The sequence below is a fragment of the Pseudorca crassidens genome, chromosome 19, assembly GCF_039906515.1.
Source record: "Pseudorca crassidens isolate mPseCra1 chromosome 19, mPseCra1.hap1, whole genome shotgun sequence".
Classification (NCBI taxonomy): Eukaryota; Metazoa; Chordata; class Mammalia; order Artiodactyla; family Delphinidae; genus Pseudorca; species Pseudorca crassidens.
In genome coordinates, this window is record NC_090314.1 from 24,970,347 (window position 1) to 24,995,377 (window position 25,031).

General features: G+C 67.0%; 10 non-coding genes across 10 annotated transcripts; all 10 read left to right on the forward strand.

Annotated features, from left to right (window-relative positions):
- The first annotated feature begins 1,299 nt into the window (after positions 1-1,299).
- On the forward strand, positions 1,300-1,418 carry LOC137213305 (5S ribosomal RNA). Its single transcript, XR_010937945.1, has one exon. It is a non-coding gene; the product is annotated as a 5S ribosomal RNA (ribosomal RNA).
- Positions 1,419-2,356: 938 nt separating this feature from the next.
- Positions 2,357-2,475, forward strand: LOC137213306 (5S ribosomal RNA). Its single transcript, XR_010937946.1, has one exon. It is a non-coding gene; the product is annotated as a 5S ribosomal RNA (ribosomal RNA).
- A 2,703-nt stretch (positions 2,476-5,178) lies between these two features.
- LOC137213307 (5S ribosomal RNA) lies at positions 5,179-5,297 on the forward strand. The gene has a single exon (XR_010937947.1). It is a non-coding gene; the product is annotated as a 5S ribosomal RNA (ribosomal RNA).
- A 938-nt stretch (positions 5,298-6,235) lies between these two features.
- Positions 6,236-6,354, forward strand: LOC137213308 (5S ribosomal RNA). The gene has a single exon (XR_010937948.1). It is a non-coding gene; the product is annotated as a 5S ribosomal RNA (ribosomal RNA).
- Positions 6,355-9,048: 2,694 nt separating this feature from the next.
- Positions 9,049-9,167, forward strand: LOC137213309 (5S ribosomal RNA). The gene has a single exon (XR_010937949.1). It is a non-coding gene; the product is annotated as a 5S ribosomal RNA (ribosomal RNA).
- A 2,699-nt stretch (positions 9,168-11,866) lies between these two features.
- LOC137213523 (5S ribosomal RNA) lies at positions 11,867-11,985 on the forward strand. The gene has a single exon (XR_010938160.1). It is a non-coding gene; the product is annotated as a 5S ribosomal RNA (ribosomal RNA).
- A 2,698-nt stretch (positions 11,986-14,683) lies between these two features.
- LOC137213311 (5S ribosomal RNA) lies at positions 14,684-14,802 on the forward strand. Its single transcript, XR_010937951.1, has one exon. It is a non-coding gene; the product is annotated as a 5S ribosomal RNA (ribosomal RNA).
- A 2,699-nt stretch (positions 14,803-17,501) lies between these two features.
- Positions 17,502-17,620, forward strand: LOC137213525 (5S ribosomal RNA). The gene has a single exon (XR_010938162.1). It is a non-coding gene; the product is annotated as a 5S ribosomal RNA (ribosomal RNA).
- Positions 17,621-20,318: 2,698 nt separating this feature from the next.
- On the forward strand, positions 20,319-20,437 carry LOC137213312 (5S ribosomal RNA). The gene has a single exon (XR_010937952.1). It is a non-coding gene; the product is annotated as a 5S ribosomal RNA (ribosomal RNA).
- Positions 20,438-23,135: 2,698 nt separating this feature from the next.
- On the forward strand, positions 23,136-23,254 carry LOC137213313 (5S ribosomal RNA). Its single transcript, XR_010937953.1, has one exon. It is a non-coding gene; the product is annotated as a 5S ribosomal RNA (ribosomal RNA).
- Positions 23,255-25,031: the final 1,777 nt, after the last annotated feature.

Here is a 25,031-nt window from a genome sequence, read left to right on the forward strand (position 1 = left end):
ATGCCCTGCCGCCCCCTGCCCCTGCCCCCATTTGCTGCTGGTAAGTTCATTTTCCCAGTCTGGCTCCCGTGCAGAGAGGGCCTGGAGGCCGAGGTGGAAGGTAGCAGCGAGTTGGCCCACGCTTGGCCCTCCTGCGGTTGCCGCTTCAGCACCAGACTGTCATACACCTGGTAGTTGGCATTGCCTCCCGGGTTCCGGCTGAGTGGCATGAAGGTGGGCGGGGGTGGAGGGTGCTCGGTAGCCTGGACGTCGGGCAGGAGGTGAGAGGGGCGGAGGAGCAGCGCTGAGCTGGGAGCCGGGGCCCGCTGGTCCGAGGCCTCGGCCAGTACCGTGAGGGAGGCGGAGGTGGCCACAGGGCGCCGCAAGGGCAGGATCTCAGCCCATTCGGCCGCCGGGTGCCGCACCTCGTGGGGATCGCGGGAGTAATCCAAGTGTCCCGCGGAGGGATGCAGGCTGCGGTTGGACTCGCTGTGAGCACAGCTGGGGAGGCTACGTCTGTGGGCCGGTGGGGTGTCACGCTACCAGGCGTCGGGCCGGTAGACCCGAGGCACCAGAGCGGATGGAGGCTCAGAGCCCTCCAGACCCAGACTCCGCCGCGGGCCCAGTTGCCGTCCTTTCAGCCCGCGAGCCCCTCGACCTGCACCTGGCCGCCCCCACCGGCGCCCAGCCCCGGCGCCGCCACCTGTGTGCCGGTGTGTCCCTCCACAGCTCCCTCCGACAAAAGCCCCGCCCCACCACCACCCCGCCCCTCTGGCGTGTCACCGCGGTTGGGTGCGGGAGCGGGATCGAGGGCAGGGGCCTCTTCCCCGGGCCTGCCGGCCACCAGGGGCGGGGTCCTGAGCTCGGCGGGGGGTGTGGGGGCAAGGGTGGCCTTGCCGGGGCTGAGGGGCCGTGGCGACTCAATGGTGGCTCCCGGTGGCTTCGGGCCGGCTGCTGTCGGGCAGGAGGGCCGGCCCGGGCTGCGGCCGGGCTGCGCCTAGCGCCGCGTGGGCGGGCAGGGCCGATGCCCAAGGGACCGCGGGCCCCGGGCCCTGAAGCCTCCGGGGCCACGTCCCTGTGAGCGACGTGCGGGATCTTGGGCGGGGCGCCAAGCGCCGAAGGGTTTGCTGGGTCAGGGCCGCCCTGGGCTGGGAGGTGGTCGCCAAACCCTCCGCCGCCGCCCGATACCCGAGACCTCCGTTCCCCCTGCCTGGGCGGGCGAGGGGGCCCTGCCGGGGCGGGCTGGCCGCCAGGCTGGCGTTAAGGCGCCAGCGCCAGCGAAACTGGGCCTCAAGGGGCCGCCCGCGGCCCCCCGCCCCCGTCTACGGCCATACCACCCTGAACGCGCCCGATCTCGTCTGATCTCGGAAGCTAAGCAGGGTCGGGCCTGGTTAGTACTTGGATGGGAGACCGCCTGGGAATACCGGGTGCTGTAGGCTTTTTGCCTCCCGCTCCGCCCGCCTTCTCCTCTACTCGCCCGCGGCTGGGGCCGCCGGCTCCGCCCCCGCCGGGCCGCGCTGCAGGCCCCACCTCCTCAGGCCCCTCCCACCACGGCGCGCGCCGGCGGGGGCGCTCCCCGCCGGCCCGGCCGGCCAGGCGGCCAGAAGGCGGCCCTGGAAGGCAGCCGCACCCCAGACGCTCCCGGGGTGGCTGGCCCGGACCCAGACTCCGCCGCGGGCCCAGTTGCCGTCCTTTCGGCCCGCGAGCCCCTCGACCTGCACCTGGCCGCCCCCACCGGCGCCCAGCCCCGGCGCCGCCACCTGTGTGCCGGTGTGTCCCTCCACAGCTCCCTCCGACAAAAGCCCCGCCCCACCACCACCCCGCCCCTCTGGCGTGTCACCGCGGCCGGGTGCGGGAGCGGGATCGAGGGCAGGGGCCGCTTCCCCGGGCCTGCCGGCCACCAGGGGCGGGGTCCTGAGCTCGGCGGGGGGTGTGGGGGCAAGGGTGGCCTTGCCGGGGCTGAGGGGCCGTGGCGACTCAATGGAGGCTCGCGGTGGCTTCGGGCCGGCTGCTGTCGGGCAGGAGGGCCGGCCCGGGCTGCGGCCGGGCTGCGCCTAGCGCCGCGTGGGTGGGCAGGGCCGATGCCCAAGGGACCGCGGGCCCCGGGCCCTGAAGCCTCCGGGGCCACGTCCCTGTGAGCGACGTGCGGGATCTTGGGCGGGGCGCCAAGCGCCGAAGGGTTTGCTGGGTCAGGGCTGCCCTGGGCTGGGAGGTGGTCGCCAAACCCTCCGCCGCCGCCCGATACCCGAGACCTCCGTTCCCCCTGCCTGGGCGGGCGAGGGGGCCCTGCCGGGGCGGGCTGGCCGCCAGGCTGGCGTTAAGGCGCCAGCGCCAGCGAAACTGGGCCTCAAGAGGCCGCCCGCGGCCCCCCACCCCCGTCTACGGCCATACCACCCTGAACGCGCCCGATCTCGTCTGATCTCGGAAGCTAAGCAGGGTCGGGCCTGGTTAGTACTTGGATGGGAGACCGCCTGGGAATACCGGGTGCTGTAGGCTTTTTGCCTCCCGCTCCGCCCGCCTTCTCCTTTACTCGCCCGCGGCGGGGGGGCCGCCGGCTCCGCCCCCGCCGAGCCCCGCTGCAGGCAGTAGGCAAGGTGGTTTACCTGCCCGAGCAGGAAGCTTGGGCGATGGCAGAAGTGGGAAGAAACTCTTGAGCACAGGTTCTTGGGATCCACGGAGCAGCGCATGCACATGCAATGGGTGCCTACACAGCTGGCTTGCTTGTCTGTGGGGAAAGGCGAGATGGGTCAGGGCCTGGGTTCCTGAGGGGCTGAGAATCAAGGCAGGGATAGAAGAAAGGGGACAGGCCCACATCCCCTGAACCCACGCCGGCGCCCACTCACCTTTGTGGAAAATACGATTGAAAAGTGCCCTCAAGAATCTCTTCAGATGCCTCCAGAGTTGAGGGAAGAAGGGGAGGGGGGAGGCCGGGAGCAGGGTGAGCCCTGAAATCCAACCCTTGTCCGGTCACACCCCAGCAGCCCTCCCACCTCAGCCCCTTCAAGACCCCAGGGCTCCCCCAGCCGCGCTGCACAGATCCTGCCCTGACCATAGTCACCATGTTGATCCCCACGTTGAGCAAGATGAAGCTGACCGGGATCAGAAGAATTGAGTATCCTTGCTCCTGGCATTTCCTGGGGATGGGGCCAGTGAACGGCTCGGCTCGGTAGTAGTTTCGCTCACCCATGGCCGTTGGTCCCAGGACTGCCTGGGCCCTCTGCCCTCCAGTTTTAACTGGGAGCCAGACTGGGTCATAATGGGGCAGGTGGTGAGGTCACAGTGAGGGAGGGGGATGAAAAGGAGGGCCCAGAGTGGCATTCCCTGGTAACCAGGGTCAGGTAAGCTGAGCCTGGACAGTCAAACAGGGCCCGGCGGCCGGCATACATCCCCTCGAGCGGTCATTCATTCGCTCACCGCCCGCTGACTCACTTGTTCAAATGACACATTGCGTCTCTTGGCCCCTCTTGAGACTAGGAAGACCTTGGCCTCAGAGGCCTGCTGAAGGCCTGGCTGGAGTCCAGAGCCTCAGCCTTCTTCATGCCCTTCACTGGGCCTGGAGCTGGACCTGCCCAGATGTGGAACCTCCCAGTTTGGAAGCAACTTCTTGTATGAGGCTCTCTGTGGACAGGGACAGCTGAGACACAGAGGAGGTGCCCAGAGACCAGGGGTTTGGAGTCTGCAGCTGCAGATGTACTTAGTGCATGGTATAGGACCAGGAGGGGCCTGCTGGCAGAGCTGTGGCCACTAAACCAAAGGGACCCTCAGGCCAAGAAGGGGACACTGGCTTCTTATTGCAGGAAGCCAAGCGCAGGGACCCAGGCTGGCAGAAGTAGTGACGCTTCCAAGCCACAGACCACCAATGTTTCCTGGACTCTGGTGCTCTTTATTCCTCTCTCCATGCCCTGCCGCCCCCTGCCCCTGCCCCCATTTGCTGCTGGTAAGTTCATTTTCCCAGTCTGGCTCCCGTGCAGAGAGGGCCTGGAGGCCGAGGTGGAAGGTAGCAGCGAGTTGGCCCGCGCTTGGCCCTCCTGCGGTTGCCGCTTCAGCAGCAGACTGTCATACACCTGGTAGTTGGCATTGCCTCCCGGGTTCCGGCTGAGTGGCATGAAGGTGGGCGGGGGTGGAGGGTGCTCGGTAGCCTGGACGTCGGGCAGGAGGTGAGAGGGGCGGAGGAGCAGCGCTGAGCTGGGAGCCGGGGCCCGCTGGTCCGAGGCCTCGGCCAGTACCGTGAGGGAGGCGGAGGTGGCCACAGGGCGCTGCCGCAAGGGCAGGATCTCAGCCCATTCGGCCGCCGGGTGCCGCACCTCGTGGGGATCGCGGGAGTAATCCAAGTGTCCCGCGGAGGGATGCAGGCTGCGGTTGGACTCGCTGTGAGCACAGCTGGGGAGGCTACGTCTGTGGGCCGGTGGGGTGTCACGCTATCAGGCGTCGGGCCGGTAGACCCGAGGCACCAGAGCGGATGGAGGCTCAGAGCCCTCCAGACCCAGACTCCGCCGCGGGCCCAGTTGCCGTCCTTTCGGCCCGCGAGCCCCTCGACCTGCACCTGGCCTCCCCCACCGGCGCCCAGCCCCGGCGCCGCCACCTGTGTGCCGGTGTGTCCCTCCACAGCTCCCTCCGACAAAAGCCCCGCCCCACCACCACCCCGCCCCTCTGACGTGTCACCGCGGCCGGGTGCAGGTGCGGGATCGAGGGCAGGGGCCACTTCCCCGGGCCTGCCGGCCACCAGGGGCGGGGTCCTGAGCTCGGTGGGGGGTGTGGGGGCAAGGGTGGCCTTGCCGGGGCTGAGGGGCCGTGGCGACTCAATGGTGGCTCCCAGTGGCTTCGGGCCAGCTGCTGTCGGGCAGAAGGGCCGGCCCGGGCTGCGGTCGGGCTGCGCCTAGCGCCGCGTGGGCGGGCAGGGCCGATGCCCAAGGGACCGCGGGCCCCGGGCCCTGAAGCCTCCGGGGCCACGTCCCTGTGAGCGACGTGCGGGATCTTGGGCGGGGCGCCAAGCGCCGAAGGGTTTGCTGGGTCAGGGCCGCCCTGGGTTGGGAGGTGGTCGCCAAACCCTCCGCCGCCGCCCAATACCCGAGACCTCCGTTCCCCCTGCCTGGGCGGGCGAGGGGGCCCTGCCGGGGCGGGCTGGCCGCCAGGCTGGCGTTAAGGCGCCAGCGCCAGCGAAACTGGGCCTCAAGAGGCCGCCCGCGGCCCCCCGCCCCCGTCTACGGCCATACCACCCTGAACGCGCCCGATCTCGTCTGATCTCGGAAGCTAAGCAGGGTCGGGCCTGGTTAGTACTTGGATGGGAGACCGCCTGGGAATACCGGGTGCTGTAGGCTTTTTGCCTCCCGCTGCGCCCGCCTTCTCCTCTACTCGCCCGCGGCGGGGGCCGCCGGCTCCGCCCCCGCCGGGCCGCGCTGCAGGCCCCACCTCCTCAGGCCCCTCCCACCACGGCGCGCGCCGGCGGGGGCGCTCCCCGCCGGCCCGGCCGGCTAGGCGGCCAGAAGGCGGCCCTGGAAGGCAGTCGCACCCCAGACGCTCCCGGGGTGGCTGGCCCGGACCCAGACTCCGCCGCGGGCCCAGTTGCCGTCCTTTCGGCCCGCGAGCCCCTCGACCTGCACCTGGCCGCCCCCACCGGCGCCCAGCCCCGGCGCCGCCACCTGTGTGCCGGTGTGTCCCTCCACAGCTCCCTCCGACAAAAGCCCCGCCCCACCACCACCCCGCCCCTGTGGCGTGTCACCGCGGCCGGGTGCGGGAGCGGGATCGAGGGCAGGGGCCGCTTCCCCGGGCCTGCCGGCCACCAGGGGCGGGGTCCTGAGCTCGGCGGGGGGTGTGGGGGCAAGGGTGGCCTTGCCGGGGCTGAGGGGCCGTGGCGACTCAATGGAGGCTCGCGGTGGCTTCGGGCCGGCTGCTGTCGGGCAGGAGGGCCGGCCCGGGCTGCGGCCGGGCTGCGCCTAGCGCCGCGTGGGCGGGCAGGGCCGATGCCCAAGGGACCGCGGGCCCCGGGCCCTGAAGCCTCCGGGGCCACGTCCCTGTGAGCGACGTGCGGGATCTTGGGCGGGGCGCCAAGCGCCGAAGGGTTTGCTGGGTCAGGGCCGCCCTGGGCTGGGAGGTGGTCGCCAAACCCTCCGCCGCCGCCCGATACCCGAGACCTCCGTTCCCCCTGCCTGGGCGGGCGAGGGGGCCCTGCCGGGGCGGGCTGGCCGCCAGGCTGGCGTTAAGGCGCCAGCGCCAGCGAAACTGGGCCTCAAGAGGCCGCCCGCGGCCCCCCGCCCCCGTCTACGGCCATACCACCCTGAACGCGCCCGATCTCGTCTGATCTCGGAAGCTAAGCAGGGTCGGGCCTGGTTAGTACTTGGATGGGAGACCGCCTGGGAATACCGGGTGCTGTAGGCTTTTTGCCTCCCGCTGCGCCCGCCTTCTCCTTTACTCGCCCGCGGCGGGGGGGCCGCCGGCTCCGCCCCCGCCGATCCCCGCTGCAGGCAGTAGGCAAGGTGGTTTACCTGCCCGAGCAGGAAGCTTGGGCGATGGCAGAAGTGGGAAGAAACTCTTGAGCACAGGTTCTTGGGATCCACGGAGCAGCGCATGCACATGCGATGGGTGCCTACACAGCTGGCTTGCTTGTCTGTGGGGAAAGGCGAGATGGGTCAGGGCCTGGGTTCCTGAGGGGCTGAGAATCAAGGCAGGGATAGAAGAAAGGGGACAGGCCCACATCCCCTGAACCCACGCCGGCGCCCACTCACCTTTGTGGAAAATACGATTGAAAAGTGCCCTCAAGAATCTCTTCAGATGCCTCCAGAGTTGAGGGAAGAAGGGGAGGGGGGAGGCCGGGAGCAGGGTGAGCCCTGAAATCCAACCCTTGTCCGGTCACACCCCAGCAGCCCTCCCACCTCAGCCCCTTCAAGACCCCAGGGCGCCCCCAACCGCGCTGCACAGATCCTGCCCTGACCATAGTCACCATGTTGATCCCCACGTTGAGCAAGATGAAGCTGACCGGGATCAGAAGAATTGAGTATCCTTGCTCCTGGCATTTCCTGGGGATGGGGCCAGTGAACGGCTCGGCTCGGTAGTAGTTTCGCTCACCCATGGCCCGTTGGTCCCAGGACTGCCTGGGCCCTCTGCCCTCCAGTTTTAACTGGGAGCCAGACTGGGTCATAATGGGGCAGGTGGTGAGGTCACAGTGAGGGAGGGGGATGAAAAGGAGGGCCCAGAGTGGCATTCCCTGGTAACCAGGGTCAGGTAAGCTGAGCCTGGACAGTCAAACAGGGCCCGGTGGCCGGCATACATCCCCTCGAGCGGTCATTCATTCGCTCACCGCCCGCTGACTCACTTGTTCAAATGACACATTGCGTCTCTTGGCCCCTCTTGAGACTAGGAAGACCTTGGCCTCAGAGGCCTGCTGAAGGCCTGGCTGGAGTCCAGAGCCTCAGCCTTCTTCATGCCCTTCACTGGGCCTGGAGCTGGACCTGCCCAGATGTGGAACCTCCCAGTTTGGAAGCAACTTCTTGTATGAGGCTCTCTGTGGACAGGGACAGCTGAGACACAGAGGAGGTGCCCAGAGACCAGGGGTTTGGAGTCTGCAGCTGCAGATGTACTTAGTGCATGGTATAGGACCAGGAGGGGCCTGCTGGCAGAACAGTGGCCACTAAACCAAAGGGACCCTCAGGCCAAGAAGGGGACACTGGCTTCTTATTGCAGGAAGCCAAGCGCAGGGACCCAGGCTGGCAGAAGGAGTGGCGCTTCCAAGCCACAGACCACCAATGTTTCCTGGACTCTGGTGCTCTTTATTCCTCTCTCCATGCCCTGCCGCCCCCTGCCCCTGCCCCCATTTGCTGCTGGTAAGTTCATTTTCCCAGTCTGGCTCCCGTGCAGAGAGGGCCTGGAGGCCGAGGTGGAAGGTAGCAGCGAGTTGGCCCACGCTTGGCCCTCCTGCGGTTGCCGCTTCAGCACCAGACTGTCATACACCTGGTAGTTGGCATTGCCTCCCGGGTTCCGGCTGAGTGGCATGAAGGTGGGCGGGGGTGGAGGGTGCTCGGTAGCCTGGACGTCGGGCAGGAGGTGAGAGGGGCGGAGGAGCAGCGCTGAGCTGGGAGCCGGGGCCCGCTGGTCCGAGGCCTCGGCCAGTACCGTGAGGGAGGCGGAGGTGGCCACAGGGCGCCGCAAGGGCAGGATCTCAGCCCATTCGGCCGCCGGGTGCCGCACCTCGTGGGGATCGCGGGAGTAATCCAAGTGTCCCGCGGAGGGATGCAGGCTGCGGTTGGACTCGCTGTGAGCACAGCTGGGGAGGCTACGTCTGTGGGCCGGTGGGGTGTCGCGCTACCAGGCGTCGGGCCGGTAGACCCGAGGCACCAGAGCGGATGGAGGCTCAGAGCCCTCCAGACCCAGACTCCGCCATGGGCCCAGTTGCCGTCCTTTTGGCCCGCGAGACCCTCGACCTGCACCTGGCCGCCCCCACCGGCGCCCAGCCCCGGCGCCGCCACCTGTGTGCCGGTGTGTCCCTCCACAGCTCCCTCCGACAAAAGCCGCCCCCCACCCCGCCCCTCTGGCGTGTCACCGCGGCCGGGTGCGGGAGCGGGATCGAGGGCAGGGGCCGCTTCCCCGGGCCTGCCGGCCACCAGGGGCGGGGTCCTGAGCTCGGCGGGGGGTGTGGGGGCAAGGGTGGCCTTGCCGGGGCTGAGGCGCCGTGGAGACTCAATGGAGGCTCCCGGTGGCTTCGGGCCGGCTGCTGTCGGGCAGGAGGGCCGGCCCGGGCTGCGGCCGGGCTGCGCCTAGCGCCGCGTGGGCGGGCAGGGCCGATGCCCAAGGGACCGCGGGCCCCGGGCCCTGAAGCCTCCGGGGCCACGTCCCTGTGAGCGACGTGCGGGATCTTGGGCGGGGCGCCAAGCGCCGAAGGGTTTGCTGGGTCACGGCCGCCCTGGGCTGGGAGGTGGTCGCCAAACCCTCCGCCGCCGCCCGATACCCGAGACCTCCGTTCCCCCTGCCTGGGCGGGCGAGGGGGCCCTGCCGGGGCGGGCCGGCCGCCAGGCTGGCGTTAAGGCGCCAGCGCCAGCGAAACTGGGCCTCAAGAGGCAGCCGTCGGCCCCCGCCCCCGTCTACGGCCATACCACCCTGAACGCGCCCGATCTCGTCTGATCTCGGAAGCTAAGCAGGGTCGGGCCTGGTTAGTACTTGGATGGGAGACCGCCTGGGAATACCGGGTGCTGTAGGCTTTTTGCCTCCCGCTCCGCCCGCCTTCTCCTTTACTCGCCCGCGGCGGGGGGGCCGCCGGCTCCGCCCCCGCCGAGCCCCGCTGCAGGCAGTAGGCAAGGTGGTTTACCTGCCCGAGCAGGAAGCTTGGGCGATGGCAGAAGTGGGAAGAAACTCTTGAGCACAGGTTCTTGGGATCCACGGAGCAGCGCATGCACATGCGATGGGTGCCTACACAGCTGGCTTGCTTGTCTGTGGGGAAAGGCGAGATGGGTCAGGGCCTGGGTTCCTGAGGGGCTGAGAATCAAGGCAGGGATAGAAGAAAGGGGACAGGCCCACATCCCCTGAACCCACGCCGGCGCCCACTCACCTTTGTGGAAAATACGATTGAAAAGTGCCCTCAAGAATCTCTTCAGATGCCTCCAGAGTTGAGGGAAGAAGGGGAGGGGGGAGGCCGGGAGCAGGGTGAGCCCTGAAATCCAACCCTTGTCCGGTCACACCCCAGCAGCCCTCCCACCTCAGCCCCTTCAAGACCCCAGGGCTCCCCCAACCGCGCTGCACAGATCCTGCCCTGACCATAGTCACCATGTTGATCCCCACGTTGAGCAAGATGAAGCTGACCGGGATCAGAAGAATTGAGTATCCTTGCTCCTGGCATTTCCTGGGGATGGGGCCAGTGAACGGCTCGGCTCGGTAGTAGTTTCGCTCACCCATGGCCGTTGGTCCCAGGACTGCCTGGGCCCTCTGCCCTCCAGTTTTAACTGGGAGCCAGACTGGGTCATAATGGGGCAGGTGGTGAGGTCACAGTGAGGGAGGGGGATGAAAAGGAGGGCCCAGAGTGGCATTCCCTGGTAACCAGGGTCAGGTAAGCTGAGCCTGGACAGTCAAACAGGGCCCGGTGGCCGGCATACATCCCCTCGAGCGGTCATTCATTCGCTCACCGCCCGCTGACTCACTTGTTCAAATGACACATTGCGTCTCTTGGCCCCTCTTGAGACTAGGAAGACCTTGGCCTCAGAGGCCTGCTGAAGGCCTGGCTGGAGTCCAGAGCCTCAGCCTTCTTCATGCCCTTCACTGGGCCTGGAGCTGGACCTGCCCAGATGTGGAACCTCCCAGTTTGGAAGCAACTTCTTGTATGAGGCTCTCTGTGGACAGGGACAGCTGAGACACAGAGGAGGTGCCCAGAGACCAGGGGTTTGGAGTCTGCAGCTGCAGATGTACTTAGTGCATGGTATAGGACCAGGAGGGGCCTGCTGGCACAACTGTGGCCACTAAACCAAAGGGACCCTCAGGCCAAGAAGGGGACACTGGCTTCTTATTGCAGGAAGCCAAGCGCAGGGACCCAGGCTGGCAGAAGGAGTGGCGCTTCCAAGCCACAGACCACCAATGTTTCCTGGACTCTGGCGCTCTTTATTCCTCTCTCCATGCCCTGCCGCCCCCTGCCCCTGCCCCCATTTGCTGCTGGTAAGTTCATTTTCCCAGTCTGGCTCCCGTGCAGAGAGGGCCTGGAGGCCGAGGTGGAAGGTAGCAGCGAGTTGGCCCACGCTTGGCCCTCCTGCGGTTGCCGCTTCAGCACCAGACTGTCATACACCTGGTAGTTGGCATTGCCTCCCGGGTTCCGGCTGAGTGTCATGAAGGTGGGCGGGGGTGGAGGGTGCTCGGTAGCCTGGACGTCGGGCAGGAGGTGAGAGGGGCGGAGGAGCAGCGCTGAGCTGGGAGCCGGGGCCCGCTGGTCCGAGGCCTCGGCCAGTACCGTGAGGGAGGCGGAGGTGGCCACAGGGCGCCGCAAGGGCAGGATCTCAGCCCATTCGGCCGCCGGGTGCCGCACCTCGTGGGGATCGCGGGAGTAATCCAAGTGTCCCGCGGAGGGATGCAGGCTGCGGTTGGACTCGCTGTGAGCACAGCTGGGGAGGCTACGTCTGTGGGCCGGTGGGGTGTCACGCTACCAGGCGTCGGGCCGGTAGACCCGAGGCACCAGAGCGGATGGAGGCTCAGAGCCCTCCAGACCCAGACTCCGCCGCGGGCCCAGTTGCCGTCCTTTCGGCCCGCGAGCCCCTCGACCTGCACCTGGCCGCCCCCACCGGCGCCCAGCCCCGGCGCCGCCACCTGTGTGCCGGTGTGTCCCTCCACAGCTCCCTCCGACAAAAGCCCCGCCCCACCACCACCCCGCCCCTCTGGCGTGTCACCGCGGCGGGGTGCGGGAGCGGGATCGAGGGCAGGGGCCGCTTCCCCGGGCCTGCCGGCCACCAGGGGGCGGGGTCCTGAGCTCGGCGGGGGGTGTGGGGGCAAGGGTGGCCTTGCCGGGGCTGAGGGGCCGTGGCGACTCAATGGAGGCTCCTGGTGGCTTCGGGCCGGCTGCTGTCGGGCAGGAGGGCCGGCCGGGCTGCGGCCGGGCTGCGCCTAGCGCCGCGTGGGCGGGCAGGGCCGATGCCCAAGGGACCGCGGGCCCCGGGCCCTGAAGCCTCCGGGGCCACGTCCCTGTGAGCGACGTGCGGGATCTTGGGCGGGGCGCCAAGCGCCGAAGGGTTTGCTGGGTCAGGGCCGCCCTGGGCTGGGAGGTGGTCGCCAAACCCTCCGCCGCCGCCCGATACCCGAGACCTCCGTTCCCCCTGCCTGGGCGGGCGAGGGGGCCCTGCCGGGGCGGGCCGGCCGCCAGGCTGGCGTTAAGGCGCCAGCGCCAGCGAAACTGGGCCTCAAGAGGCAGCCGTCGGCCTCCGCCCCCGTCTACGGCCATACCATCCTGAACGCGCCCGATCTCGTCTGATCTCGGAAGCTAAGCAGGGTCGGGCCTGGTTAGTACTTGGATGGGAGACCGCCTGGGAATACCGGGTGCTGTAGGCTTTTTGCCTCCCGCTCCGCCCGCCTTCTCCTTTACTCGCCCGCGGCGGGGGGGCCGCCGGCTCCGCCCCCGCCGAGCCCCGCTGCAGGCAGTAGGCAAGGTGGTTTACCTGCCCGAGCAGGAAGCTTGGGCGATGGCAGAAGTGGGAAGAAACTCTTGAGCACAGGTTCTTGGGATCCACGGAGCAGCGCATGCACATGCGATGGGTGCCTACACAGCTGGCTTGCTTGTCTGTGGGGAAAGGCGAGATGGGTCAGGGCCTGGGTTCCTGAGGGGCTGAGAATCAAGGCAGGGATAGAAGAAAGGGGACAGGCCCACATCCCCTGAACCCACGCCGGCGCCCACTCACCTTTGTGGAAAATACGATTGAAAAGTGCCCTCAAGAATCTCTTCAGATGCCTCCAGAGTTGAGGGAAGAAGGGGAGGGGGGAGGCCGGGAGCAGGGTGAGCCCTGAAATCCAACCCTTGTCCGGTCACACCCCAGCAGCCCTCCCACCTCAGCCCCTTCAAGACCCCAGGGCTCCCCCAACCGCGCTGCACAGATCCTGCCCTGACCATAGTCACCATGTTGATCCCCACGTTGAGCAAGATGAAGCTGACCGGGATCAGAAGAATTGAGTATCCTTGCTCCTGGCATTTCCTGGGGATGGGGCCAGTGAACGGCTCGGCTCGGTAGTAGTTTCGCTCACCCATGGCCGTTGGTCCCAGGACTGCCTGGGCCCTCTGCCCTCCAGTTTTAACTGGGAGCCAGACTGGGTCATAATGGGGCAGGTGGTGAGGTCACAGTGAGGGAGGGGGATGAAAAGGAGGGCCCAGAGTGGCATTCCCTGGTAACCAGGGTCAGGTAAGCTGAGCCTGGACAGTCAAACAGGGCCCGGTGGCCGGCATACATCCCCTCGAGCGGTCATTCATTCGCTCACCGCCCGCTGACTCACTTGTTCAAATGACACATTGCGTCTCTTGGCCCCTCTTGAGACTAGGAAGACCTTGGCCTCAGAGGCCTGCTGAAGGCCTGGCTGGAGTCCAGAGCCTCAGCCTTCTTCATGCCCTTCACTGGGCCTGGAGCTGGACCTGCCCAGATGTGGAACCTCCCAGTTTGGAAGCAACTTCTTGTATGAGGCTCTCTGTGGACAGGGACAGCTGAGACACAGAGGAGGTGCCCAGAGACCAGGGGTTTGGAGTCTGCAGCTGCAGATGTACTTAGTGCATGGTATAGGACCAGGAGGGGCCTGCTGGCACAACTGTGGCCACTAAACCAAAGGGACCCTCAGGCCAAGAAGGGGACACTGGCTTCTTATTGCAGGAAGCCAAGCGCAGGGACCCAGGCTGGCAGAAGGAGTGGCGCTTCCAAGCCACAGACCACCAATGTTTCCTGGACTCTGGCGCTCTTTATTCCTCTCTCCATGCCCTGCCGCCCCCTGCCCCTGCCCCCATTTGCTGCTGGTAAGTTCATTTTCCCAGTCTGGCTCCCGTGCAGAGAGGGCCTGGAGGCCGAGGTGGAAGGTAGCAGCGAGTTGGCCCACGCTTGGCCCTCCTGCGGTTGCCGCTTCAGCACCAGACTGTCATACACCTGGTAGTTGGCATTGCCTCCCGGGTTCCGGCTGAGTGGCATGAAGGTGGGCGGGGGTGGAGGGTGCTCGGTAGCCTGGACGTCGGGCAGGAGGTCAGAGGGGCGGAGGAGCAGCGCTGAGCTGGGAGCCGGGGCCCGCTGGTCCGAGGCCTCGGCCAGTACCGTGAGGGAGGCGGAGGTGGCCACAGGGCGCCGCAAGGGCAGGATCTCAGCCCATTCGGCCGCCGGGTGCCGCACCTCGTGGGGATCGCGGGAGTAATCCAAGTGTCCCGCGGAGGGATGCAGGCTGCGGTTGGACTCGCTGTGAGCACAGCTGGGGAGGCTACGTCTGTGGGCCGGTGGGGTGTCACGCTACCAGGCGTCGGGCCGGTAGACCCGAGGCACCAGAGCGGATGGAGGCTCAGAGCCCTCCAGACCCAGACTCCGCCGCGGGCCCAGTTGCCGTCCTTTCGGCCCGCGAGCCCCTCGACCTGCACCTGGCCGCCCCCACCGGCGCCCAGCCCCGGCGCCGCCACCTGTGTGCCGGTGTGTCCCTCCACAGCTCCCTCCGACAAAAGCCCCGCCCCACCACCACCCCGCCCCTCTGGCGTGTCACCGCGGCCGGGTGCGGGAGCGGGATCGAGGGCAGGGGCCGCTTCCCCGGGCCTGCCGGCCACCAGGGGCGGGGTCCTGAGCTCGGCGGGGGGTGTGGGGGCAAGGGTGGCCTTGCCGGGGCTGAGGGGCCGTGGCGACTCAATGGAGGCTCCCGGTGGCTTCGGGCCGGCTGCTGTCGGGCAGGAGGGCCGGCCGGGCTGCGGCCGGGCTGCGCCTAGCGCCGCGTGGGCGGGCAGGGCCGATGCCCAAGGGACCGCGGGCCCCGGGCCCTGAAGCCTCTGGGGCCACGTCCCTGTGAGCGACGTGCGGGATCTTGGGCGGGGCGCCAAGCGCCGAAGGGTTTGCTGGGTCAGGGCCGCCCTGGGCTGGGAGGTGGTCGCCAAACCCTCCGCCGCCGCCCGATACCCGAGACCTCCGTTCCCCCTGCCTGGGCGGGCGAGGGGGCCCTGCCGGGGCGGGCCGGCCGCCAGGCTGGCGTTAAGGCGCCAGCGCCAGCGAAACTGGGCCTCAAGAGGCAGCCGTCGGCCCCCGCCCCCGTCTACGGCCATACCACCCTGAACGCGCCCGATCTCGTCTGATCTCGGAAGCTAAGCAGGGTCGGGCCTGGTTAGTACTTGGATGGGAGACCGCCTGGGAATACCGGGTGCTGTAGGCTTTTTGCCTCCCGCTCCGCCCGCCTTCTCCTTTACTCGCCCGCGGCGGGGGGGCCGCCGGCTCCGCCCCCGCCGAGCCCCGCTGCAGGCAGTAGGCAAGGTGGTTTACCTGCCCGAGCAGGAAGCTTGGGCGATGGCAGAAGTGGGAAGAAACTCTTGAGCACAGGTTCTTGGGATCCACGGAGCAGCGCATGCACATGCGATGGGTGCCTACACAGCTGGCTTGCTTGTCTGTGGGGAAAGGCGAGATGGGTCAGGGCCTGGGTTCCTGAGGGGCTGAGAATCAAGGCAGGGATAGAAGAAAGGGGACAGGCCCACATCCCCTGAACCCACGCCGGCGCCCACTCACCTTTGTGGAAAATACGATTGAAAAGTGCCCTCAAGAATCTCTTCAGATGCCTCCAGAGTTGAGGGAAGAAGGGGAGGGGGGAGGCCGGGAGCAGGGTGAGCCCTGAAATCCAACCCTTGTCCGGTCACACCCCAGCAGCCCTCCCACCTCAGCCCCTTCAAGACCCCAGGGCTCCCCCAACCGCACTGCACAGATCCTGCCCTGACCATAGTCACCATGTTGATCCCCACGTTGAGCAAGATGAAGCTGACCGGGATCAGAAGAATTGAGTATCCTTGCTCCTGGCATTTCCTGGGGATGGGGCCAGTGAACGGCTCGGCTCGGTAGTAGTTTCGCTCACCCATGGCCGTTGGTCCCAGGACTGCCTGGGCCCTCTGCCCTCCAGTTTTAACTGGGAGCCAGACTGGGTCATAATGGGGCAGGTGGTGAGGTCACAGTGAGGGAGGGGGATGAAAAGGAGGGCCCAGAGTGGCATTCCCTGGTAACCAGGGTCAGGTAAGCTGAGCCTGGACAGTCAAACAGGGCCCGGTGGCCGGCATACATCCCCTCGAGCGGTCATTCATTCGCTCACCGCCCGCTGACTCACTTGTTCAAATGACACATTGCGTCTCTTGGCCCCTCTTGAGACTAGGAAGACCTTGGCCTCAGAGGCCTGCTGAAGGCCTGGCTGGAGTCCAGAGCCTCAGCCTTCTTCATGCCCTTCACTGGGCCTGGAGCTGGACCTGCCCAGATGTGGAACCTCCCAGTTTGGAAGCAACTTCTTGTATGAGGCTCTCTGTGGACAGGGACAGCTGAGACACAGAGGAGGTGCCCAGAGACCAGGGGTTTGGAGTCTGCAGCTGCAGATGTACTTAGTGCATGGTATAGGACCAGGAGGGGCCTGCTGGCACAACTGTGGCCACTAAACCAAAGGGACCCTCAGGCCAAGAAGGGGACACTGGCTTCTTATTGCAGGAAGCCAAGCGCAGGGACCCAGGCTGGCAGAAGGAGTGGCGCTTCCAAGCCACAGACCACCAATGTTTCCTGGACTCTGGCGCTCTTTATTCCTCTCTCCATGCCCTGCCGCCCCCTGCCCCTGCCCCCATTTGCTGCTGGTAAGTTCATTTTCCCAGTCTGGCTCCCGTGCAGAGAGGGCCTGGAGGCCGAGGTGGAAGGTAGCAGCGAGTTGGCCCACGCTTGGCCCTCCTGCGGTTGCCGCTTCAGCACCAGACTGTCATACACCTGGTAGTTGGCATTGCCTCCCGGGTTCCGGCTGAGTGGCATGAAGGTGGGCGGGGGTGGAGGGTGCTCGGTAGCCTGGACGTCGGGCAGGAGGTGAGAGGGGCGGAGGAGAAGCGCTGAGCTGGGAGCCGGGGCCCGCTGGTCCGAGGCCTCGGCCAGTACCGTGAGGGAGGCGGAGGTGGCCACAGGGCGCCGCAAGGGCAGGATCTCAGCCCATTCGGCCGCCGGGTGCCGCACCTCGTGGGGATCGCGGGAGTAATCCAAGTGTCCCGCGGAGGGATGCAGGCTGCGGTTGGACTCGCTGTGAGCACAGCTGGGGAGGCTACGTCTGTGGGCCGGTGGGGTGTCACGCTACCAGGCGTCGGGCCGGTAGACCCGAGGCACCAGAGCGGATGGAGGCTCAGAGCCCTCCAGACCCAGACTCCGCCGCGGGCCCAGTTGCCGTCCTTTCGGCCCGCGAGCCCCTCGACCTGCACCTGGCCGCCCCCACCGGCGCCCAGCCCCGGCGCCGCCACCTGTGTGCCGGTGTGTCCCTCCACAGCTCCCTCCGACAAAAGCCCCGCCCCACCACCACCCCGCCCCTCTGGCGTGTCACCGCGGCGGGGTGCGGGAGCGGGATCGAGGGCAGGGGCCGCTTCCCCGGGCCTGCCGGCCACCAGGGGGCGGGGTCCTGAGCTCGGCGGGGGGTGTGGGGGCAAGGGTGGCCTTGCCGGGGCTGAGGGGCCGTGGCGACTCAATGGAGGCTCCTGGTGGCTTCGGGCCGGCTGCTGTCGGGCAGGAGGGCCGGCCGGGCTGCGGCCGGGCTGCGCCTAGCGCCGCGTGGGCGGGCAGGGCCGATGCCCAAGGGACCGCGGGCCCCGGGCCCTGAAGCCTCCGGGGCCACGTCCCTGTGAGCGACGTGCGGGATCTTGGGCGGGGCGCCAAGCGCCGAAGGGTTTGCTGGGTCAGGGCCGCCCTGGGCTGGGAGGTGGTCGCCAAACCCTCCGCCGCCGCCCGATACCCGAGACCTCCGTTCCCCCTGCCTGGGCGGGCGAGGGGGCCCTGCCGGGGCGGGCCGGCCGCCAGGCTGGCGTTAAGGCGCCAGCGCCAGCGAAACTGGGCCTCAAGAGGCAGCCGTCGGCCTCCGCCCCCGTCTACGGCCATACCATCCTGAACGCGCCCGATCTCGTCTGATCTCGGAAGCTAAGCAGGGTCGGGCCTGGTTAGTACTTGGATGGGAGACCGCCTGGGAATACCGGGTGCTGTAGGCTTTTTGCCTCCCGCTCCGCCCGCCTTCTCCTTTACTCGCCCGCGGCGGGGGGGCCGCCGGCTCCGCCCCCGCCGAGCCCCGCTGCAGGCAGTAGGCAAGGTGGTTTACCTGCCCGAGCAGGAAGCTTGGGCGATGGCAGAAGTGGGAAGAAACTCTTGAGCACAGGTTCTTGGGATCCACGGAGCAGCGCATGCACATGCGATGGGTGCCTACACAGCTGGCTTGCTTGTCTGTGGGGAAAGGCGAGATGGGTCAGGGCCTGGGTTCCTGAGGGGCTGAGAATCAAGGCAGGGATAGAAGAAAGGGGACAGGCCCACATCCCCTGAACCCACGCCGGCGCCCACTCACCTTTGTGGAAAATACGATTGAAAAGTGCCCTCAAGAATCTCTTCAGATGCCTCCAGAGTTGAGGGAAGAAGGGGAGGGGGGAGGCCGGGAGCAGGGTGAGCCCTGAAATCCAACCCTTGTCCGGTCACACCCCAGCAGCCCTCCCACCTCAGCCCCTTCAAGACCCCAGGGCTCCCCCAACCGCGCTGCACAGATCCTGCCCTGACCATAGTCACCATGTTGATCCCCACGTTGAGCAAGATGAAGCTGACCGGGATCAGAAGAATTGAGTATCCTTGCTCCTGGCATTTCCTGGGGATGGGGCCAGTGAACGGCTCGGCTCGGTAGTAGTTTCGCTCACCCATGGCCGTTGGTCCCAGGACTGCCTGGGCCCTCTGCCCTCCAGTTTTAACTGGGAGCCAGACTGGGTCATAATGGGGCAGGTGGTGAGGTCACAGTGAGGGAGGGGGATGAAAAGGAGGGCCCAGAGTGGCATTCCCTGGTAACCAGGGTCAGGTAAGCTGAGCCTGGACAGTCAAACAGGGCCCGGTGGCCGGCATACATCCCCTCGAGCGGTCATTCATTCGCTCACCGCCCGCTGACTCACTTGTTCAAATGACACATTGCGTCTCTTGGCCCCTCTTGAGACTAGGAAGACCTTGGCCTCAGAGGCCTGCTGAAGGCCTGGCTGGAGTCCAGAGCCTCAGCCTTCTTCATGCCCTTCACTGGGCCTGGAGCTGGACCTGCCCAGATGTGGAACCTCCCAGTTTGGAAGCAACTTCTTGTATGAGGCTCTCTGTGGACAGGGACAGCTGAGACACAGAGGAGGTGCCCAGAGACCAGGGGTTTGGAGTCTGCAGCTGCAGATGTACTTAGTGCATGGTATAGGACCAGGAGGGGCCTGCTGGCACAACTGTGGCCACTAAACCAAAGGGTCCCTCAGGCCAAGAAGGGGACACTGGCTTCTTATTGCAGGAAGCCAAGCGCAGGGACCCAGGCTGGCAGAAGGAGTGGCGCTTCCAAGCCACAGACCACCAATGTTTCCTGGACTCTGGCGCTCTTTATTCCTCTCTCCATGCCCTGCCGCCCCCTGCCCCTGCCTCCATTTGCTGCTGGTAAGTTCATTTTCCCAGTCTGGCTCCCGTGCAGAGAGGGCCTGGAGGCCGAGGTGGAAGGTAGCAGCGAGTTGGCCCACGCTTGGCCCTCCTGCGGTTGCCGCTTCAGCACCAGACTGTCATACACCTGGTAGTTGGCATTGCCTCCCGGGTTCCGGCTGAGTGGCATGAAGGTGGGCGGGGGTGGAGGGTGCTCGGTAGCCTGGACGTCGGGCAGGAGGTGAGAGGGGCGGAGGAGCAGCGCTGAGCTGGGAGCCGGGGCCCGCTGGTCCGAGGCCTCGGCCAGTACCGTGAGGGAGGCGGAGGTGGCCACAGGGCGCCGCAAGGGCAGGATCTCAGCCCATTCGGCCGCCGGGTGCCGCACCTCGTGGGGATCGCGGGAGTAATCCAAGTGTCCCGCGGAGGGATGCAGGCTGCGGTTGGACTCGCTGTGAGCACAGCTGGGGAGGCTACGTCTGTGGGCCGGTGGGGTGTCACGCTACCAGGCGTCGGGCCGGTAGACCCGAGGCACCAGAGCGGATGGAGGCTCAGAGCCCTCCAGACCCAGACTCCGCCGCGGGCCCAGTTGCCGTCCTTTCGGCCCGCGAGCCCCTCGACCTGCACCTGGCCGCCCCCACCGGCGCCCAGCCCCGGCGCCGCCACCTGTGTGCCGGTGTGTCCCTCCACAGCTCCCTCCGACAAAAGCCCCGCCCCACCACCACCCCGCCCCTCTGGCGTGTCACCGCGGCCGGGTGCGGGAGCGGGATCGAGGGCAGGGGCCGCTTCCCCGGGCCTGCCGGCCACCAGGGGCGGGGTCCTGAGCTCGGCGGGGGGTGTGGGGGCAAGGGTGGCCTTGCCGGGGCTGAGGGGCCGTGGCGACTCAATGGAGGCTCCCGGTGGCTTCGGGCCGGCTGCTGTCGGGCAGGAGGGCCGGCCGGGCTGCGGTCGGGCTGCGCCTAGCGCCGCGTGGGCGGGCAGGGCCGATGCCCAAGGGACCGCGGGCCCCGGGCCCTGAAGCCTCTGGGGCCACGTCCCTGTGAGCGACGTGCGGGATCTTGGGCGGGGCGCCAAGCGCCGAAGGGTTTGCTGGGTCAGGGCCGCCCTGGGCTGGGAGGTGGTCGCCAAACCCTCCGCCGCCGCCCGATACCCGAGACCTCCGTTCCCCCTGCCTGGGCGGGCGAGGGGGCCCTGCCGGGGCGGGCCGGCCGCCAGGCTGGCGTTAAGGCGCCAGCGCCAGCGAAACTGGGCCTCAAGAGGCAGCCGTCGGCCCCCGCCCCCGTCTACGGCCATACCACCCTGAACGCGCCCGATCTCGTCTGATCTCGGAAGCTAAGCAGGGTCGGGCCTGGTTAGTACTTGGATGGGAGACCGCCTGGGAATACCGGGTGCTGTAGGCTTTTTGCCTCCCGCTCCGCCCGCCTTCTCCTTTACTCGCCCGCGGCGGGGGGGCCGCCGGCTCCGCCCCCGCCGAGCCCCGCTGCAGGCAGTAGGCAAGGTGGTTTACCTGCCCGAGCAGGAAGCTTGGGCGATGGCAGAAGTGGGAAGAAACTCTTGAGCACAGGTTCTTGGGATCCACGGAGCAGCGCATGCACATGCGATGGGTGCCTACACAGCTGGCTTGCTTGTCTGTGGGGAAAGGCGAGATGGGTCAGGGCCTGGGTTCCTGAGGGGCTGAGAATCAAGGCAGGGATAGAAGAAAGGGGACAGGCCCACATCCCCTGAACCCACGCCGGCGCCCACTCACCTTTGTGGAAAATACGATTGAAAAGTGCCCTCAAGAATCTCTTCAGATGCCTCCAGAGTTGAGGGAAGAAGGGGAGGGGGGAGGCCGGGAGCAGGGTGAGCCCTGAAATCCAACCCTTGTCCGGTCACACCCCAGCAGCCCTCCCACCTCAGCCCCTTCAAGACCCCAGGGCTCCCCCAACCGCACTGCACAGATCCTGCCCTGACCATAGTCACCATGTTGATCCCCACGTTGAGCAAGATGAAGCTGACCGGGATCAGAAGAATTGAGTATCCTTGCTCCTGGCATTTCCTGGGGATGGGGCCAGTGAACGGCTCGGCTCGGTAGTAGTTTCGCTCACCCATGGCCGTTGGTCCCAGGACTGCCTGGGCCCTCTGCCCTCCAGTTTTAACTGGGAGCCAGACTGGGTCATAATGGGGCAGGTGGTGAGGTCACAGTGAGGGAGGGGGATGAAAAGGAGGGCCCAGAGTGGCATTCCCTGGTAACCAGGGTCAGGTAAGCTGAGCCTGGACAGTCAAACAGGGCCCGGTGGCCGGCATACATCCCCTCGAGCGGTCATTCATTCGCTCACCGCCCGCTGACTCACTTGTTCAAATGACACATTGCGTCTCTTGGCCCCTCTTGAGACTAGGAAGACCTTGGCCTCAGAGGCCTGCTGAAGGCCTGGCTGGAGTCCAGAGCCTCAGCCTTCTTCATGCCCTTCACTGGGCCTGGAGCTGGACCTGCCCAGATGTGGAACCTCCCAGTTTGGAAGCAACTTCTTGTATGAGGCTCTCTGTGGACAGGGACAGCTGAGACACAGAGGAGGTGCCCAGAGACCAGGGGTTTGGAGTCTGCAGCTGCAGATGTACTTAGTGCATGGTATAGGACCAGGAGGGGCCTGCTGGCACAACTGTGGCCACTAAACCAAAGGGACCCTCAGGCCAAGAAGGGGACACTGGCTTCTTATTGCAGGAAGCCAAGCGCAGGGACCCAGGCTGGCAGAAGGAGTGGCGCTTCCAAGCCACAGACCACCAATGTTTCCTGGACTCTGGCGCTCTTTATTCCTCTCTCCATGCCCTGCCGCCCCCTGCCCCTGCCCCCATTTGCTGCTGGTAAGTTCATTTTCCCAGTCTGGCTCCCGTGCAGAGAGGGCCTGGAGGCCGAGGTGGAAGGTAGCAGCGAGTTGGCCCACGCTTGGCCCTCCTGCGGTTGCCGCTTCAGCACCAGACTGTCATACACCTGGTAGTTGGCATTGCCTCCCGGGTTCCGGCTGAGTGGCATGAAGGTGGGCGGGGGTGGAGGGTGCTCGGTAGCCTGGACGTCGGGCAGGAGGTCAGAGGGGCGGAGGAGCAGCGCTGAGCTGGGAGCCGGGGCCCGCTGGTCCGAGGCCTCGGCCAGTACCGTGAGGGAGGCGGAGGTGGCCACAGGGCGCCGCAAGGGCAGGATCTCAGCCCATTCGGCCGCCGGGTGCCGCACCTCGTGGGGATCGCGGGAGTAATCCAAGTGTCCCGCGGAGGGATGCAGGCTGCGGTTGGACTCGCTGTGAGCACAGCTGGGGAGGCTACGTCTGTGGGCCGGTGGGGTGTCACGCTACCAGGCGTCGGGCCGGTAGACCCGAGGCACCAGAGCGGATGGAGGCTCAGAGCCCTCCAGACCCAGACTCCGCCGCGGGCCCAGTTGCCGTCCTTTCGGCCCGCGAGCCCCTCGACCTGCACCTGGCCGCCCCCACCGGCGCCCAGCCCCGGCGCCGCCACCTGTGTGCCGGTGTGTCCCTCCACAGCTCCCTCCGACAAAAGCCCCGCCCCACCACCACCCCGCCCCTCTGGCGTGTCACCGCGGCCGGGTGCGGGAGCGGGATCGAGGGCAGGGGCCGCTTCCCCGGGCCTGCCGGCCACCAGGGGCGGGGTCCTGAGCTCGGCGGGGGGTGTGGGGGCAAGGGTGGCCTTGCCGGGGCTGAGGGGCCGTGGCGACTCAATGGAGGCTCCCGGTGGCTTCGGGCCGGCTGCTGTCGGGCAGGAGGGCCGGCCGGGCTGCGGTCGGGCTGCGCCTAGCGCCGCGTGGGCGGGCAGGGCCGATGCCCAAGGGACCGCGGGCCCCGGGCCCTGAAGCCTCTGGGGCCACGTCCCTGTGAGCGACGTGCGGGATCTTGGGCGGGGCGCCAAGCGCCGAAGGGTTTGCTGGGTCAGGGCCGCCCTGGGCTGGGAGGTGGTCGCCAAACCCTCCGCCGCCGCCCGATACCCGAGACCTCCGTTCCCCCTGCCTGGGCGGGCGAGGGGGCCCTGCCGGGGCGGGCCGGCCGCCAGGCTGGCGTTAAGGCGCCAGCGCCAGCGAAACTGGGCCTCAAGAGGCAGCCGTCGGCCCCCGCCCCCGTCTACGGCCATACCACCCTGAACGCGCCCGATCTCGTCTGATCTCGGAAGCTAAGCAGGGTCGGGCCTGGTTAGTACTTGGATGGGAGACCGCCTGGGAATACCGGGTGCTGTAGGCTTTTTGCCTCCCGCTCCGCCCGCCTTCTCCTTTACTCGCCCGCGGCGGGGGGGCCGCCGGCTCCGCCCCCGCCGAGCCCCGCTGCAGGCAGTAGGCAAGGTGGTTTACCTGCCCGAGCAGGAAGCTTGGGCGATGGCAGAAGTGGGAAGAAACTCTTGAGCACAGGTTCTTGGGATCCACGGAGCAGCGCATGCACATGCGATGGGTGCCTACACAGCTGGCTTGCTTGTCTGTGGGGAAAGGCGAGATGGGTCAGGGCCTGGGTTCCTGAGGGGCTGAGAATCAAGGCAGGGATAGAAGAAAGGGGACAGGCCCACATCCCCTGAACCCACGCCGGCGCCCACTCACCTTTGTGGAAAATACGATTGAAAAGTGCCCTCAAGAATCTCTTCAGATGCCTCCAGAGTTGAGGGAAGAAGGGGAGGGGGGAGGCCGGGAGCAGGGTGAGCCCTGAAATCCAACCCTTGTCCGGTCACACCCCAGCAGCCCTCCCACCTCAGCCCCTTCAAGACCCCAGGGCTCCCCCAACCGCACTGCACAGATCCTGCCCTGACCATAGTCACCATGTTGATCCCCACGTTGAGCAAGATGAAGCTGACCGGGATCAGAAGAATTGAGTATCCTTGCTCCTGGCATTTCCTGGGGATGGGGCCAGTGAACGGCTCGGCTCGGTAGTAGTTTCGCTCACCCATGGCCGTTGGTCCCAGGACTGCCTGGGCCCTCTGCCCTCCAGTTTTAACTGGGAGCCAGACTGGGTCATAATGGGGCAGGTGGTGAGGTCACAGTGAGGGAGGGGGATGAAAAGGAGGGCCCAGAGTGGCATTCCCTGGTAACCAGGGTCAGGTAAGCTGAGCCTGGACAGTCAAACAGGGCCCGGTGGCCGGCATACATCCCCTCGAGCGGTCATTCATTCGCTCACCGCCCGCTGACTCACTTGTTCAAATGACACATTGCGTCTCTTGGCCCCTCTTGAGACTAGGAAGACCTTGGCCTCAGAGGCCTGCTGAAGGCCTGGCTGGAGTCCAGAGCCTCAGCCTTCTTCATGCCCTTCACTGGGCCTGGAGCTGGACCTGCCCAGATGTGGAACCTCCCAGTTTGGAAGCAACTTCTTGTATGAGGCTCTCTGTGGACAGGGACAGCTGAGACACAGAGGAGGTGCCCAGAGACCAGGGGTTTGGAGTCTGCAGCTGCAGATGTACTTAGTGCATGGTATAGGACCAGGAGGGGCCTGCTGGCACAACTGTGGCCACTAAACCAAAGGGACCCTCAGGCCAAGAAGGGGACACTGGCTTCTTATTGCAGGAAGCCAAGCGCAGGGACCCAGGCTGGCAGAAGGAGTGGCGCTTCCAAGCCACAGACCACCAATGTTTCCTGGACTCTGGCGCTCTTTATTCCTCTCTCCATGCCCTGCCGCCCCCTGCCCCTGCCCCCATTTGCTGCTGGTAAGTTCATTTTCCCAGTCTGGCTCCCGTGCAGAGAGGGCCTGGAGGCCGAGGTGGAAGGTAGCAGCGAGTTGGCCCACGCTTGGCCCTCCTGCGGTTGCCGCTTCAGCACCAGACTGTCATACACCTGGTAGTTGGCATTGCCTCCCGGGTTCCGGCTGAGTGGCATGAAGGTGGGCGGGGGTGGAGGGTGCTCGGTAGCCTGGACGTCGGGCAGGAGGTCAGAGGGGCGGAGGAGCAGCGCTGAGCTGGGAGCCGGGGCCCGCTGGTCCGAGGCCTCGGCCAGTACCGTGAGGGAGGCGGAGGTGGCCACAGGGCGCCGCAAGGGCAGGATCT